Here is a 16,468-nt window from a genome sequence, read left to right as displayed (position 1 = left end):
TGAGGAGGTGTGGGGGAGGAAGAAGAGAATCAAGGAAGAGGGCAATTAAAGCTTTGAATGGACTGGAGGAGGAAGGAAGGAAGGAAGGAAAAGAAAGAAAGAAGGAAGGAAGGAAGGAAGGAAGGAAGGAAGGAAGGAAGGAAGGAATATAAAGATAAAAGAAAAGAATAAGAGAACAATGGCTTACACAGTGGATGATAAATGATGATGATAAAGAAATAATATCCCTTTATCTCCCTCCCCTTTATTGCACCCTTGTTTGCCTCCTCTCCCTTATCTCCCTCCTATCTCTCCTCATTTCTCCCCTTTCCTTATCTCCCTCCCCCTCCCTTATTTCCCCTTTCTCTCCCTTCCCCTACCCCCCCAAAGGACCTCCCCAGCATACCAATGTCGTGTGAGTTCGTCGACTCCACCTGAAGGCAAGGGACTTTTCTCTACTGTGGCGGCCACCCTGAGTCGCTACTGTTGTGCTGCTGTTGTTTTTTTATGTACTACTGCTGCTGTTGTGTTGCTGTTATTGTTGTGCTGCTGTTATTGCTGTCCTGCTGTTGTTTTTTTTATGTGCTGCTGCTGCTGTTGTGTTGCTGTTATTGTTGTGTTGCTGTTATTGTTGTGCTGCTGTTATTGCTGTCCTGCTGTTGTTTTTTTTATGTACTGCTGCTGCTGTTGTGTTGCTGTTATTGTTGTGCTGCTGTTATTGCTGTCCTGCTGTTGTTTTTTTATGTGTTGCTGCTGCTGTTGTGTTGCTGTTATTGTTGTGTTGCTGTTATTGCTGTCCTGCTGTTGTTTTTGATGCAGCTAAGCGGTCTACCCTTACTACTACTAATGCTGAGTATTATTAACGTTTAACTGGACTGTTCGTTACTAGTTCGTGTCTACCAACGAGACCCCCGTCAACTGGTGGCTGGCAAGACGACGATATGAGGTTACCTGAGCGAACACTTCAATAAAACAACACCTTAATTAATTATTTTAGTGATAATGTTCCTGTCCGAGTTATTCCTTTGTGTTTTTATTTATTTATTTATTTTAAGTAAAATTTAATAGAAAAATATAATAGTGAACTCTGTTGCTCGAATCGTGTCAACAAACTAACTGCGCATGCGTGGAATATTCCTCGTATAAACAATAATAACAATTGCATTTATTAGTGTTATTTACTTCATTCTGTTGACGTCATTACTACTATTAGCGCTAATATTATTGCTTGTTGTGTTGTGGCTAAGTAACCACCACAACAAAGCCTTAGATAATTATATAATGAATGGGTAGCAATCTTAAACTACTTCTCTCTCTCTCTCTCTCTCTCTCTCTCAGGAAATAATACCGTTGATATATATCTCTGTCTGAGCAATAAAGTAAATCTCCTCGCTGCCTGAGCAATGAAATAGACAAGTGATCTATTCCGAGTGATAAAAGTGGAGGGTGACCAGTGTTGACTCACCGTGGGTGGGAGAGGTTGTGGTGACGGGCTTACAGTGACGGCCCCATCCATCCCACCTATCCCCCACACACACCCCTCCTTCCCTTCCTTCCTTAACCCACCAGCCACACCGATAACCTTCCAGCTCACACTTAGCCCACCAACCCACCCTCAGCAGACGTTGGGTGGGCGGCACGGGAGTGGGTCAGTGGGGCGGTGGGTGAGAGGAAGGTACCACACGTAAACACCACCTTACCTCTTCAGTGGGTCTTGGTGTACTGTGGTCACTAACTCACCTGTGGTCTAGTTAATTCATTCCTCTTAGGCCTACTGTGTGTGTGTGTGTGTGTGTGTGTGTGTGTTTCGTTTCTGTAGCGTGTTAAAATAAGTTTGAGTTAAAACAGCAGAGATCCTCCATTGTATAAGTAATGGTCCAGGAGGAGGAACAACTTGAAGATGGTAGTGAGGGAGGCAGAACGGGGCCTCGAGGGATAACAACTGCTGCCATCTACACTGAAAGAAAGTTGTCTGTCTGTCTGTCTGTCTGTCTGTCTGTCTGTCTATCTCTGTCTGTTGAAGCCAGACTGGTTACTCGAGTGTTGTGGCTGATACACCCTTACCTATTACACCCTTACACCCTTACCTTATACACCCTTACACCCTTACCTAATACACCCTTACACCCTTACCTTATATACCCTTACACCCTTACCTTATATACCCTTACCTTATACACCCTTACACCCTTACCTTATACACCCTTACACCCTTACCTTATATACCCTTACACCCTTACCTTATACACCCTTACACCCTTACTCAATATACCCTTACCCTCTCATTTTATACAATCCACACCCTTACTTCCACACACCCCACACCCCTTACCCACACACCCTTACACCTTTACCTCTTATACACCCTTACACCTTCATTTTATACTCCTTACACCTTACCTTATACACCCTTACACCCTTACCTCATACACCCTTACACCCTTACCTTATACACCCTTACACCCTTACCTTATACACCCTTACCTTATATACCCTTACACCCTTACCTTATACACCCTTACACCCTTACCTTATACACCCTTACACCCTTACCTCATACACCCTTACCTTATACACCCTTACACCCTTACCTTATACACCCTTACACCCTTACCTTATACACCCTTACACCCTTACCTAATGTGTGAGGCTTGTGGCGTTATGCTCCCATCAGAAGCCTGGCGAACAGATAGCCTGGCGTTGTGGGATGATAAGGGAACGCCAGGCGATCTTGAATGCTCGTGTGGGAGTTATATATATATGTGCTGGTTCTCCCAATTTATACATAGGAGTTGTGTGTAGTGGTATCAAGTGGGTTTTTTTTAATAGATTACTACTTATTTCCTCATCTCCCACTTTTTTCCTCATCTACCACTTTTTTCCTCATCTACCACTTTTTCCCTATCTGCCACTTTTCCCCCATCTTCCACTTTTTTCCTCATCTCCCACTTTTTTCCTCATCTCCCACTTTTTTCCTCATCTCTCACTTTTTTCCCCCATCTCCCACTTTTTTCCCCCATCTCCCACTTTTTTCCTCATCTCCCACTTTTTTCCTCATCTCCCACTTTTCCCCCCACTCCCATTGCTCTACCTACCATTTTTCCCCCCATCTACCACATTTTCTCCCCACCTATGTCGCTTGTAGCCATCTGTGAGTACAGGGGTTGTATAAATAAGCTTTCTCTTCTGACTTAAAGCTTATCCTTCGGGGTTGTTTTCATTCTCAAGCTTTCTCCTGTGAATCGATACTTGTTCATGGTAATTTTCTTTGGAATTTCTGCTTTCTTTTGCGTTTTTTAGATTTCTGTAGACGTTTTGTAGCTTTCTGTAGGTGTATGTATGTTAATGTCAGGTGTATTTCCTTTAATTCATTCTTATCACTTTTTTGAAAACTCTCTCTCTCTCTCTCAGGTAACAGTCACTTCACCTTTAAATTATTTGTCATTAACCTTTCCTTCCTCCACAGGTGTTAAAATAATGTCTTGCGAACTTTACTAAATTACTCTTCCTTACGTTAAAATATTCTCAAGTGTTAAAAGTACTTATTTACTTTTATATTTACTTAAATTACTTATCTACTTTTATGTCTACTTTAAAGTACCTTCTTACTTTACACCCTCTTGAGTATTTGTTAGGATGGTTTATTATAGAATTTAAGAATCTTAGCTTTCTCTACCTACTGACGAAAATTATGTTGTAACTTTCTCCCAATATTTTCTAAACTTTCTCTCCAGGTGTAAAAAGTTAATAAGACTGAGGGTATTACCATAATATTAATGGTTATTATTTTTTTTAATTATTTTCAGATAATTGTTTAATATTTTTTGGTCCTGTTTACGTATCTTGGTGTTTAGTGACGTCATTGTTTATTGTTTTGTTTACCTGTGTCTCTTGTGAAATGGATAGGTGAGGTAATTAATTTGGCATCTACCTGTTGAGAAGACGCTGACAATTCACGTAGATATATCACATTATGTAGAAATTAAACTAACTACATAATATAATACAGTACATAAAATATATATACGATAAATAATAAATAACTACAAAGGTAAAAAAAAAAAATTTCATATCGATAAAAAAAAAATTCAATCCTTTCACAAAATATAAAATAAAAATGAGAACCAGAAAGACAAGTCATTAAAAAACAGCTAATGTGAAAGATGATCATAATTAACAACAAAGGTAAGATTTTCACGGAGACAGAGAGAGAAAATTACTTCCTTCACAGACAAAACACATCTGTGGCAGCTCTGTGGTCGAGGGACAACGTCACCCCTAAGACCGTAAATATTTCTGAGTGAGATTTTTAGTAAGAATTTAGTCAGTGTCGATCAGAGGTGTGTGTGTGTGTGTGTGTGTGTGTGTGTGTACCAAAGTTCACGGCACCTTAAACACAAGAGTTGTGTAAACAGCCAGAACGTTATTTCACAGCCCCTAGATCTCTTACTTTCACCAGCGCGGGAAATACCAGTACCCAAACAGACCTTCCTTCACCCACCGCCAGTACAGTCACCCAGCGCCAGTACAGTCACCCAGCGCCAGTACAGTCACCCAGCGCCAGTACAGTCACCCAGCGCCTTTTCTCAAATTCCTTACCCGATTTCAAACTTTTTTTTTTGTTCCGGAAATACCAGTTTTTCACGACCTTTCCCAGATTTTTTTTAGATTTTTTTTCCCAGAATTTGTACATTTCTAAAGACTTTTGCTGATTTTTTGACACGTTTTAATAACCTCAGATTTTTCAGATGTATGTACAGTAATTTTAAAAGGGTCAATCTTACATGTAGGGAGGTAAGGTTGCCACAGTCAGCTAGGTATGGTGTTTGTTGTCAGTGTATTGGGAAACCTGCTGTCAACAACCTTTCAGTATTACTCAGAGCAAACCTCACCCTTCACACACACAATGAGGATCACACACAGTGGTTGGAGGACGAGGTGAAAAGACCCATTAAGTCAAGTCATAATAATTCAGATCGTACTCATGATATTTCTAGACCAGAACGCCCCTTCAAAAGCTACACCTTCACCATTGAATCCACACCCCTTTCTACACCCAATCCTACACCCTCTCGTAAAACACCACAGGAGCCACACCCCTTTCTACACCCACCCTACACCCCCTCTCTCTTCACCACACCTTACCCTGTTCACCTTCAGTACCAGGTGTACGTGTGTGGGGAGGGTAAATACGTCAGAGCCTCCATAAATTAACCTGGGGATAGCGACATCACTTTCTGACTCTCCAAAGTACCGAAAATCACATAATGTTCGGACTCAAGGTGGTAAAGGCTGACCACCGTACAGACATACAAGCTCTCTATACCACACTGACCTGACACTACCCACACCTCCCCCTGCTGACCTGACACTACCCACACCTCCCCTGCTGACCTGACACTACCCACACCTCCCCTGCTGACCCAAACACTACCCACACCCCCCTGCTGACCTGACACTACCCACACCTCCCCTGCTGACCTGACACTACCCACACCTCCCCTGCTGACCTGACACTACCCACTCCCCTGCTGACCTGACACCACCCACACCTCTACCTGCTGCCCTACCACTCCCTCCTTCTGCTGACCCACCACTCCCCTACCCCTTAACTCTCACCCTATTCTTACACCCTTCCCTTGTAACACCGACATAACTGCACCCAGGATGAACGATAACTGTGGCCAGCCAACTGTTAAAATACCGCCTTATTTACATGACAATAGTCCTGATCTGCCCCGTCCGCCTTGTGGTGCTAGAAGGGTCTTGGCACCGTCCGTTCTCACAATAATCAGTTTGTTTACCATTGCTTTCAAGTCCAATTGTTGCCTCAGAACTGTCATTTATCACAGCTGTTGGGAGTTTGTTATGTCTATTGTGGATTATCTAGGTCCTGTTAGCCATTTTTGTTCTACCTGACGTTGACTTGATCATTGACGTTTTATTTCTTGGTGTGCTGTACTCTCTGAATTTAACAGGTATACCTTAATTAACATCTCTACACTTGTGCGTACCTTTCTCAACTCTCTTGTTACCTTGAAACAGAAGATTACTGCCAACAAAACATTCGCTGATTTTTTTCTCTCATCAACACAGCACTTCCATCAACACAGCACTACTCATCAACACAGCACTACTCATCAACACAGCACTACTCATCAACACAGCACTACTCATCAACACAGCACTACTCCATCAACACAGCACTACTCATCAACACAGCACTACTCATCAACACAGCACTACTCCATCAACACAGCTCTACTCATCAACACAGCACTACTCATCAACACAGCACTACTCATCAACACAGCTCTACTCATCAACACAGCACTACTCATCAACACAGCACTACTCATCAACACAGCACTACTCATCAACACAGCACTACTCATCAACACAGCACTACTCATCAACACAGCACTACTCATCAAATTGCCTCCCTCGCTCTGTTTGTTATTGATGTTATCTCGCAGTCCTGGAATTACCTACATCCGTCACACGCAACACAACCTTCTCTTCTTTATATTTTATCTTTTAATTCCCATTCTGTTTTTACCTTCTCATTATCTTCAATTATTTATTTTATTCAGCTTGATAATGCACTTCCGTTCGTTTATTCTCTCCCCCTCTCTCTCTCTCCAGCTTCCATTGGTGCTTTTCTAGTTTAGTCTCCCCTTCTTATCGTTTTTTACTTCAGCTTCCCCTCACCCGCTGAATGGCTATCACGCGATCGGGAAGTTCAACTGAGACGACGGAGACTTGATAACTTAAAACAGCTTCTCTCAATGGCTATCATGCTATCAAGACTCTTAACCTGTGATCCTGGAAAAGTAGAAAGAATTCAACCTATTGTGGCATCATCCTGTTATCTTACTTCAATATGACCTGGTTTATGTTATCCTGTCGTGATTAGTCTGTTATCTTCACGTAGACATATCCTCCCAAATATTTTAATTCCACGATGCTATCATGTTATCAATATGTTCATCGATATTCACGGAGAAATATCCTGCTATTTTAATCCAATATAACCCTCATACTGCCACCTATCCTGCTATAAAGACATTCAGCTGTAGCCACGGAGGAGCGAGAGACACAACTCCGCCACTACCAGCTCCTGCCCGTGCCGCTGACCCAGATACCTACACCAACCCTTCGCCTCCAGATAGAAAATACTTACTTAGCGACTTTCTCTCCTATCCATTGGCCGAGCGAGAACAGCTGGTAGCAGTCACTCTTATCATCACATTATTGTTTTAACTCCAAATCTAAACCTATGACTCGAACTTAGAAGATAACAAGAGGTCCTCCTTCAACTACCTCCTCCAAATCTCATCTCCCACTAGAGAGCGATAAGGGATAAGATCTTTACGGTGTTGAGGCGTCAAGCGAAGACGAGAGAAATCCTGAGAACGTCTTGAGACATCTCCTACTACCTTGACACGCCGGAGGAATGCCAACCCACGGCTTGGTCTCACTTAATGTATGATATTATCCCTATCAGATGTCGGTGGTGCCGGAGGATCACAGTCACAAACACACTCCAGGAAGAAAGTGTAGATTATAAGTATGGAAAGATGGTACAGTAATGACCATAGGTATTACAGGAACAGTGATTAGTTACAGGTACAGGGAGTTAGATACAGAAATTCCAGGTGGTGGTGATACTTATGAGGTGGAGTGTCAAGCTGCCATTCCCTATACCTCCCTACCGTCAAGGTGAACCATGACCGGCCAATCAGCCTACGCCAAACCCAGGTACGCGTGGATTATTATTATTTTTTTTTTTGCGAGTGAGCAGCCGGTATAGTCCACCCGGATGAGTCGAGATGGCTGAGGGGGGAAGAGATGATGATGGTGGTGTAGGTGGTGGTGATGGAAGTGGTGTGGTGGTGGTGTTCGTGGTAGTGGTGTTGGTGGTGGTGGTGGTGCAGGTGGTGGTGGTGTCGTGGTGGTAGTGGTGTTGGTGGTGGTGGTGGTGTAGGTGGTGGTGATGGAAGTGGTGTTGGTGGTGGTAGTGGTGTGTGGTGTTGGTAGTGGTGTTGGTGGTGTTGGTGGTGATGATGATGATAGTGACGTTGGTTGTGTTGCTGGTGGTGTTGTTGGTGGTGGTGATAGTGGTGGTGGTGGTGGTGGGGGTCGCCTCGTACCTGGCCGTCTGTGTTTTTATTGTCCAGGTGATACAAAAAAGGTTAATTTCTTTTACCTGAATCTTGGCGCTAATGGTTTGAAGTGACAGCTGGTTTTGTGTGTGTGTGTGTGTGTGTGTGTGTGTGTGTGTGTGATTCAGTTATTTACACAATTTTTACTACAGGAAATAATAATAGGAGTAACAACTGATCAGTATATTGTAGAAGTGTATGAGTAATTTATTGTAATTTTATTAATTTTATTAATTTATTCATTAATCGGTGATTTATTTACACATTTCAATCGTTACTTGTATACAAATCGATGAATTTATATATATATTGGTTTCGAATTTTTTGGTTGAAAATCATAGTCATAACTTTGTTTATGTATTTAAATCGTCGTCCTCAGAGGGTTAAATCATCGTGATATAAAGCGCTCTTTCTCTCCCCCTCCTCCCCTTCCTCTTCCTCCCTCCTTCCCTTCCTCCCCATCCATCTTTCCCTCCTCCCCTCCATCCTTCCCTTCCTCCCCCTCCATCCTTCCCCTTCCTCCCCTCCATCCTTCCCTCTCCTCCCTCCCTTCCCCTCCCTCACCCTCCTATTCCATCTCCCCTCCTCCCCTCATCCTCCCCTCTCACTCCCGCCCTCCTCTTCCTCCTCCCCTCCTCACTCCCGCCTCCCCCCTCCTCTCCTTCCTCCTCCTCCTCCTCTCCCTCACTCCCCTCCTCCTCCCTCTCCCTCACCTCCTACTCCTCTCCCTCACTACCCTCCTCTCCCTCCACCCCCTTCCTGTCCCCGACTACCATTCCTGCGGTCAGCTGAGGTTTAACCCCGATAGGTGACGAAGGCTGGAGGCTCCTGTGTCATCCCACACCACCACCTGGAGGAGGAGGAGGAGGAGGAGGAGGAGGAGAGGACAAAGAAACTAAGAAAGGAAATGAGGAAGAGGAAGGAAAATAGAGGGGAAAGGAAAAGCGACACACACACACACACACACACACACACACACACACACACACACACACACACACACACGAGACATAAAACCAGCGCCATTGACATTAAACTTGACACTAATGTTGACACGACCACTGAACCTGACACAGTCTGACACTGGGCTGGGTTATCTCTGGCTCAAGGCTTAACATTAACCATTACCTTTGACTTAATATATTTTCTTACCTTTAAAACATACACATGAACATATTATTGAATGTAACACTATCAATGACTTCTGGCCACCTGGCTTATTGTATCATGAACTATGTAACTACTACAATGAATCACTAGTCCTTGGGATATTGCAGTCTGTGCTAAATTTGCTAATCCACATTAATTAATTATCAAGTATAAAATAAGACTTTTGAATATGACTTGTGTATGAACCTGTGTTGTGTGTGGCTGCCAACCGTGACAGCACCCCCCAGTGTCAAGACCAACCTCTGTCCACCTGTAGCTACCTGGCCGCCCTTGTAAACGTTGGCAGACGGAGAGAAACATCAGGAAAATTATTGTGGTTCTCTTGACTGGTCGGGCAGCCATTCATCTGACACCACACCCCTGACCCACCAACCCTATGGCCTACCTTCTTAATCTCATCATATCTTTTAAATAATAAAATAGGTCTTATCTCTACGTATAAATTCACTATAGGAAAGTTCTTCATTGTGGACCTACTCGGGTCGACGACAAACTGGTTAGTAAAATAAAGATAAACATCACTGTTCACAGATGCGAAACTCTCACTGTGTTGATATGAACAAGTGGGCCTTACATGATCAAGTGTTTAATACAAGCCAATAACACACCGCCAGGTTAAGTAAATGCTATTCTTCATAGTTCGGTGAAGTCGAGATTCTCATAGACACATTATTAGTGTAAGAGCCGTGTGGAGGTGTACAGAGCGTGACCATTTAGAAGACAAGAGATTCGAGCTTTTTATAAACAGAGGAGCCAACAGTTCCGCTCAGAGGCTTCACTATTAAAAGATACAACATAATTTCTTTTGTTTCCTCCGAGTTGGTCATTAGTATGGTTCAGGTGAGTGCTTCAACGCATACAATAAAACCCTATTTCTTCACGTCACGGTAACCCCAGGTGTGTTAGTAAGATCTCACCTTCGTTAATTAATGACGGTGATCTCACAGGTAACATCACACGCGGTATGTACATTTCCTCCGTCCCATCCATGAACCCTGAGACTCGTGAGCCCGAAACATGACATACTGTAGATGGTGTACTGTGTCATGTCTCGGACTCACAGGTTCATGAGTCTCAGGGTTCATGGATGGGACGGAGGACTGAGTGGAACGACTGACTTAGAAGACTTACTACGATGACTGACTGAGAGGACTGACTGAGAGGACTGACTGGGAGGACTGACTGAACTTTTTCCGTGACTGGCTGTGGCTCCGCGAAGCTTAATGATAATAGGTCCGGTGGTGGTAAGTGAGACCATGCAGGAACGAGTGTTGAAACCTTCCCTCCACATACCCTAGGCTGTTGCTGTACTCTAACTCCTGTATATACTAAAGGAAAAAATATGATAGACTGACATACCTTTATCTGTGTGTCTGGTGCACTGTATCCTGCCCCAACTGACACCTGTAGTCTGTTATCTGTAATAAAGTAAATATTGTATTAATAATAGTGTCTGGCCTCAGGGAAACTGTATGTCATTTTGTTTAATTAACTTGTAAACACACACACACACATTCAAACAAAAACATATATTCCTGACACAACACAAGAGTAATACTTCCCTGATGGTGGCACGACTGACCTCATGTGCTGCCTTAACCATGAACGATCACCAAAATAAAGTGTGTGTATGTGTGTGTGTGTGTGTGCGTGTGTGTGTGTGTGTGTATCCTTGAGCATGTCTTGGGTCAGATCACCATATCAGTTGAGGTTAAAGTTTTCTTGTTGTTGTGTATTAAGAGATGTAACATAGGCGGTGTGAACTTGGAACCATCTTGTACGGAGACATTAACAGACAGACTATGACATTCTGACGCTAAATAGACAGATAGTTAAACAGGTAGATAATTTGGGTTAAACTGAGACAGACAGACAATCAGAGAGTAAACAAATAGACACAGAGACAATCAGACAATTAGACAGACAGATAGACAGACAATCAGACAGACACGTATCCAGTTCCTCACCACAACATCCATGTGGTCGGTCACTTTCTCTCTGCCGCCTGGACACGTTGCCACTAAACCCAATCTAACCTAACCTAACCTAACCTAACCTAACCTAACCTAACCTAACCTAACCTCAAGATGAAACCCCCCCAAATACATCAACTCCTCCAGGACCAATCATGTAAAAGTCTCGAAAAATTACAACAAAACGCGATTTGAACTATTTAATGGGAACCCGGAATAAGATAAAACCAGAGACCGCGGGACCGGGATTCAGGGCGTCAACTGCGCAGTGAGACTCAGAGGGCGAAAGTACGTGCATTGACATTCCACGGGTAGTGGGACAGGTGTGACCAAGGCTGGCTACTGAGGGGTCATTATATATTCTTAACGCAGGTGAGATTAACGCGGTCTTCAATTCAATCAGAAGCAAACAATTGGGAGAAAAAACCCTTGAAAATAATTGTTTGGGTATACAGGTGTGAGAGGAAGCGTTACCTGTGTTTATTACGTGTTACAGGTGAGAGAGGAAGCGTTACCTGTGTTTATTACGTGTTACAGGTGTGAGAGGAAGCGTTACCTGTGTTTATTACGTGTTACAGGTGTGACAGGAAGCGTTACCTGTGTTTATTACGTGTTACAGGTGAGAGAAGAAGCGTTACCTGTGTTTATTACGTGTTACAGGTGAGAGAGGAAGCGTTACCTGTTTTTGAGACTCGACCTGATTATCATTTAATTGTCAAATCAAGGCAGAAAATGCTTGTGTGTTAGTCCACGTTTTCTGTGAGTTTTTTTTATACACTCGATATCAGTGACCTGTTGGATATCATATGTTAAAAAAAATCCTTAATCATATACAGGACTTAGATGCATTGGTAAACACAGCTGAACGATGAGTTAGGAATTAATCCACAACAAAAAGCATTTGGCAATCAGTACAGGTCGATACCACCACCTGCCTGTAAGATTAGCTGAATAACGTATTAAATGTGTACAACATACGAACCAATATTTGATGATTCAGTACAGGTGAGAATTGTTTCTTTCAACTAATTGTTTACGGCGATGAATATATTGATATTATGTCAGCCAATAGTTTCAATGAGTTAAAATATATAATGCATTGTGTTTGGTGAGGTAAAATATCCTGGAAATAGATTACGATTGGTAAAAAAAAGTTTTGAGTGGGAGATGGAGGAGGAGTAGGAAGAGAAGGAACAGGAGGAATAAAAATGAGAAAGGGAAAGAGAAGGAATAGAAACGAGGCGAAGAAAGAGGAAAAGGAAGTGAAGAAGAAGAAGAAGAAGAAGAAGAAGAAGAAGAAGAAGAAGACTGTCTGGCTGCTTTGGTCGACGAGAGAGGAGGAGGGGGGTGGTGGGGAGGAGGAGGAGTAGGAGGTGGTGGTGGGAGGACAAAGGCAAATCACAGAGAGAGAGAGAGAGAGAGAGAGAGAGAGAGAGAGAGAGAGAGAGAGAGAGAGAGAGAGAGAGAGAGAGAGAGAGAGAGGAGAGAGAGGGTGCAGGTGACAGGGGCGACAGGTGTGACAGGGAGCGACAGGTGTAACAGGTGCAGGAGACGGAAAAGGGAAGATAGAAAAAGGAGGAGGAGATAATTTGGAGGAAGAAGATGTGGGAGGATAAATGACGAGTGAAAAGGGAGATGGAGAAGAAAGATTTGGGGAGGAAGGCGAGGAGGAGGAGGAGGAGGAGGGGGGGGGGGCAGGAGAGAAAGGAATTGAAGTGGAAAGAAAGCGAAGGAAGATGAAGATGAAACGAATAAAATAATAATAATAAAGAACGACACGAAATAAATAAGATAAATGATACGTAGAAGAACACAAGCAAAGAAAATAGGTAAAGCAGAAGAAAGATTTTCACACGAAAATATCGCCATCAATCACCTGCCAGACCCACTACTTGACAGCCCACTCCCACCCACCACCACCACCACCACCATCCACCCACTACCACCCACCATCACCACCACCACCCACCATCACCACCACCCTACCACCACCCTGCCAACACCACCAGCCTACTAACACCCATCCTGCCATCACCACCACCCCATAGCACTACCAACACCACTATCACCACCAACCTTACCCCTACCACCACGCTGCTAACACCACTACCACCACCCTGCCACCACCACTACCACCACCCTGCCACCACGAGGATGCCCGCCACTCGAGACAGGTGTGAGAGAAAGCTGGGGATGAACAGGTAAAAAAGAGAGGCGTTGATAAAGAAGGTCAAAAGAGGGAGAGAGAGAGAGAGAGAGAGAGAGAGGAGACAGGCCGAGTCATGCAGGAGAGTAAGTCTTGCTCTCCCAGTTTCACGATCCTACAGTCTCTAAAAAGGACTCGAGGGATGCGGAGAGGCGTAAAAGGAACAGATGGAAGGGAGGGGAAGGGGAGTAGGAGAGACAGAAGGGGAGGGAATTGGATGGAAGGGGTGGAGGGAGTTACAGGAGGGATGGGGTAGAGAGGAGAGAGGAGAGAGGGGACTGAAATACCGGTTGATAGACGGAAGGAGAGACGGAAATTCGAAAATAAAATTAAGGCAAAAAAATTCAAATCTTTGGGTAAAATTCTCAGGTGATACTGGGAACATCTTCAGACAGAGGTGAGGCGAGGTTAGGTAAGCGTCTCATGGAGGTTGTAAGAGCACCAGTGAAAGCTTTAGTTAAGGCTCATTAAGACAGGTACAGAAGACCCTCTCACCTGTCCATTCACCTTGATACATAAACTACTATTACCTGTCCGTGTTGATGGTCTTAAGTCTTACAGGTGGGTCATTATACAGTGAAACCTCCATATAACTGATTTCTCTCCATATACAGTAATTAGAGGGAGAGTTTCACATCCAATGGGCCTTTGATATAACGGACTTTCATCTATATATAGTTCGTTATGTAAAGGTTTCACATTTAACGGACCCCTTATATTCTCGCTAGTTGTGTAGAAATAGGTCTAGTTACTACTTTATATAGATGGGTTATTTCTAGTTGCTAGTTTATATAGATAGGTCTTTGCTAAATTGACTCAATATAAATATTCTTGGTAAGTTGTTCATATATTTTTTTTTTCAGGCTTCGCTACGGTATATTTTGATTCTTATATGTAGAATAAAAATCAATATACAAGTCTAGACTACCCCTCCCTCCCCTCTCCCCCCCCCACACACACTCGATCCTCTTATAATCGGCAGAAAAGTTGAAGTCAGTTTCTATTGGCTGATTCCTCGTGATTTGACTGATGGAACCCGTTTTCTGAATCACTTCACTTGTACAGTAAATAATCGAATAAATTTAGAGTTTTAAACTAGAAAATATTACTGGTTTAGAGATAAGATAGAAGTATAATGAAGTTAAATTTATGTATAGTGAACAGAGTATAATAATATTGTTTATTTACTCTCATATTTAGTTTATAGATTAGAGGTAAATTGATACCTGATGATAAACAACAGACAACAATAACTATGATTTGAACAGAGGAGTCGGCGGTGAAGACAGTCTCGGGTACTAAAGGCATCACCACACACGTTCTCAACCTTTTATAAACGTTACAAAAGAGAGAAAACTTAACGTTCTCCTCCCTCTTCCTTCCCACAATAAGTCAGGGAGGTCAGGAGAGGTCAGCCAGAGGGGTCATCACCAAACCGTACCTCTGGGTCAGGGAGGTCAGGAGAGGTCAGCCAGAGGGGTCATCACCAAACCGTACCTCTGGGTCATCCCTCTCGACCTCAAGAGCAAAGGTTATCAAACGTTATTTACTCATTCAATTCTTACTAAATTCACTTCCTCAATCTACAACTCTTTCGTAAATTGTATTTTAACCCTAAGAGGCTGAGTGGATAAAACTAGCGTCCTCAAAGGGTTAAACCATTAAGGGTTAAACTATGAAGGTTGGCTGTCCAGATGATCGGAGCTATTAAGGTTGGCTGGCCAGATGATCGGAGCTATTAATGTTGGCTGGCCAGATGATCGGAGCTATTAATGTTGGCTGGCCAGATGATCGGAGCCTATTAAGGTGGACTGGCCAGATGATCGGAGCTATTAAGGTGGACTGGGCAGATGATCGGAGCTATTAAGGGTTGACCTAAAGGGAAACAAGTGGTTGACCTCTACGCTATCATCACCGAGCTACTTATATATTAGTTAATTATCCTCCAATTTCCTCTCCCATTAACCCCCCTTCCCTTACCTACCCCTATCCATCTCTATTCCCTTCCTACCCTCTCCTCATCTCCCCCTCCCCCTTACTACCCCTCTCCCCCTTCACCCTACCCTCTCCCCTTCTTCCCCTTCCCACCTACCCTCTCCTCATTTCCCCCCTCCCTTACCCTACCCCTCTCCCCTTCACTTACCTACCCCTTCCCCACCTCCCTCACTGCCCCCCTCCCCGCCTCCAGCCTCCTCTCCCCTCCCCTACCTCGCCTCCCCCCCCCTCCTCCCCTACAGGTCACGAAAGGGGTCACATGCTAAAGGTCAACTCTTTCACATTACTTAGTGCTAATTATAGGATGTAAATAATGGTTTAGTTTCTGTTCAGCATGTCTGGTACATACATACATACATACATACATACATACATACATACATACATACATACATACATACATACATACATACATACCTTGTAAATTAATAAAAGTGAATACATTGATGGAATTTGACCAAAAAGGAAAATTATATACTGAGAAATACAGCAATACAGTGTTTTGGCTTTGTACCATAAGATTATATTACTGTAGCGTAGTTATAGACGTATGTGTATAACGTATTGTTATTACGTGAGCTGTGGTTGACTGTAGGGCTAGGTTAGGTTAGGTTGACTCTTATTTCTGGTTACTTTTAATTAGTCTCATATATTATTAGTTAAATCAAGTTACAGGTGTTAACACTTACTTCTACTGTCCCAATTACCTCCAGGCACTCATAGTTACTCCCAGTTACTTTCTGCTCTTCCCAGTTTATCCCAGTCACTCCCAGTTACTTCCACACCTTCCCAGTTAAGATATAAGGCCCGACAAGTAACTCTTTATACCTTAATGAAAGATGATTTTATTTCCTTCCTAAGATAAGATTTTTTTTATCATACCTAAAAAAATTAACACTCTAATACCCACCTGAAAGAGGACGAATTGTATGTTTCCAATCACCCTAAATCACCCTGAGGTCGATTAGCAATAAACAACC

The 16,468-nt window shown here is 43.2% G+C and overlaps 1 protein-coding gene across 6 annotated transcripts in view; it reads right to left on the bottom strand.

The window, feature by feature from the left end:
- LOC121875555 (serine/arginine repetitive matrix protein 2-like) overlaps positions 1-16,468 on the bottom strand; it is a 142,910-nt gene that overhangs the window by 68,584 nt on the left and 57,858 nt on the right. For 5 of the 6 annotated variants that reach the window (XR_006090630.1, XM_042380139.1, XM_042380142.1 and 2 more), the window contains exon 2: positions 10,674-10,732. The exons of the other annotated variant lie outside the window; for it this stretch is intronic. The gene's annotated coding sequence lies outside the window, so the exon portion shown is untranslated. The remainder of the gene's footprint in view (positions 1-10,673; positions 10,733-16,468) is intronic. 6 annotated transcript variants of the gene reach the window in all.

The sequence above is a fragment of the Homarus americanus genome, unplaced genomic scaffold, assembly GCF_018991925.1.
Source record: "Homarus americanus isolate GMGI-L3 unplaced genomic scaffold, GMGI_Hamer_2.0 scaffold58957, whole genome shotgun sequence".
Taxonomy (NCBI): Eukaryota; Metazoa; Arthropoda; class Malacostraca; order Decapoda; family Nephropidae; genus Homarus; species Homarus americanus.
This window is presented reverse-complemented; position numbering and strand designations above follow the sequence as displayed.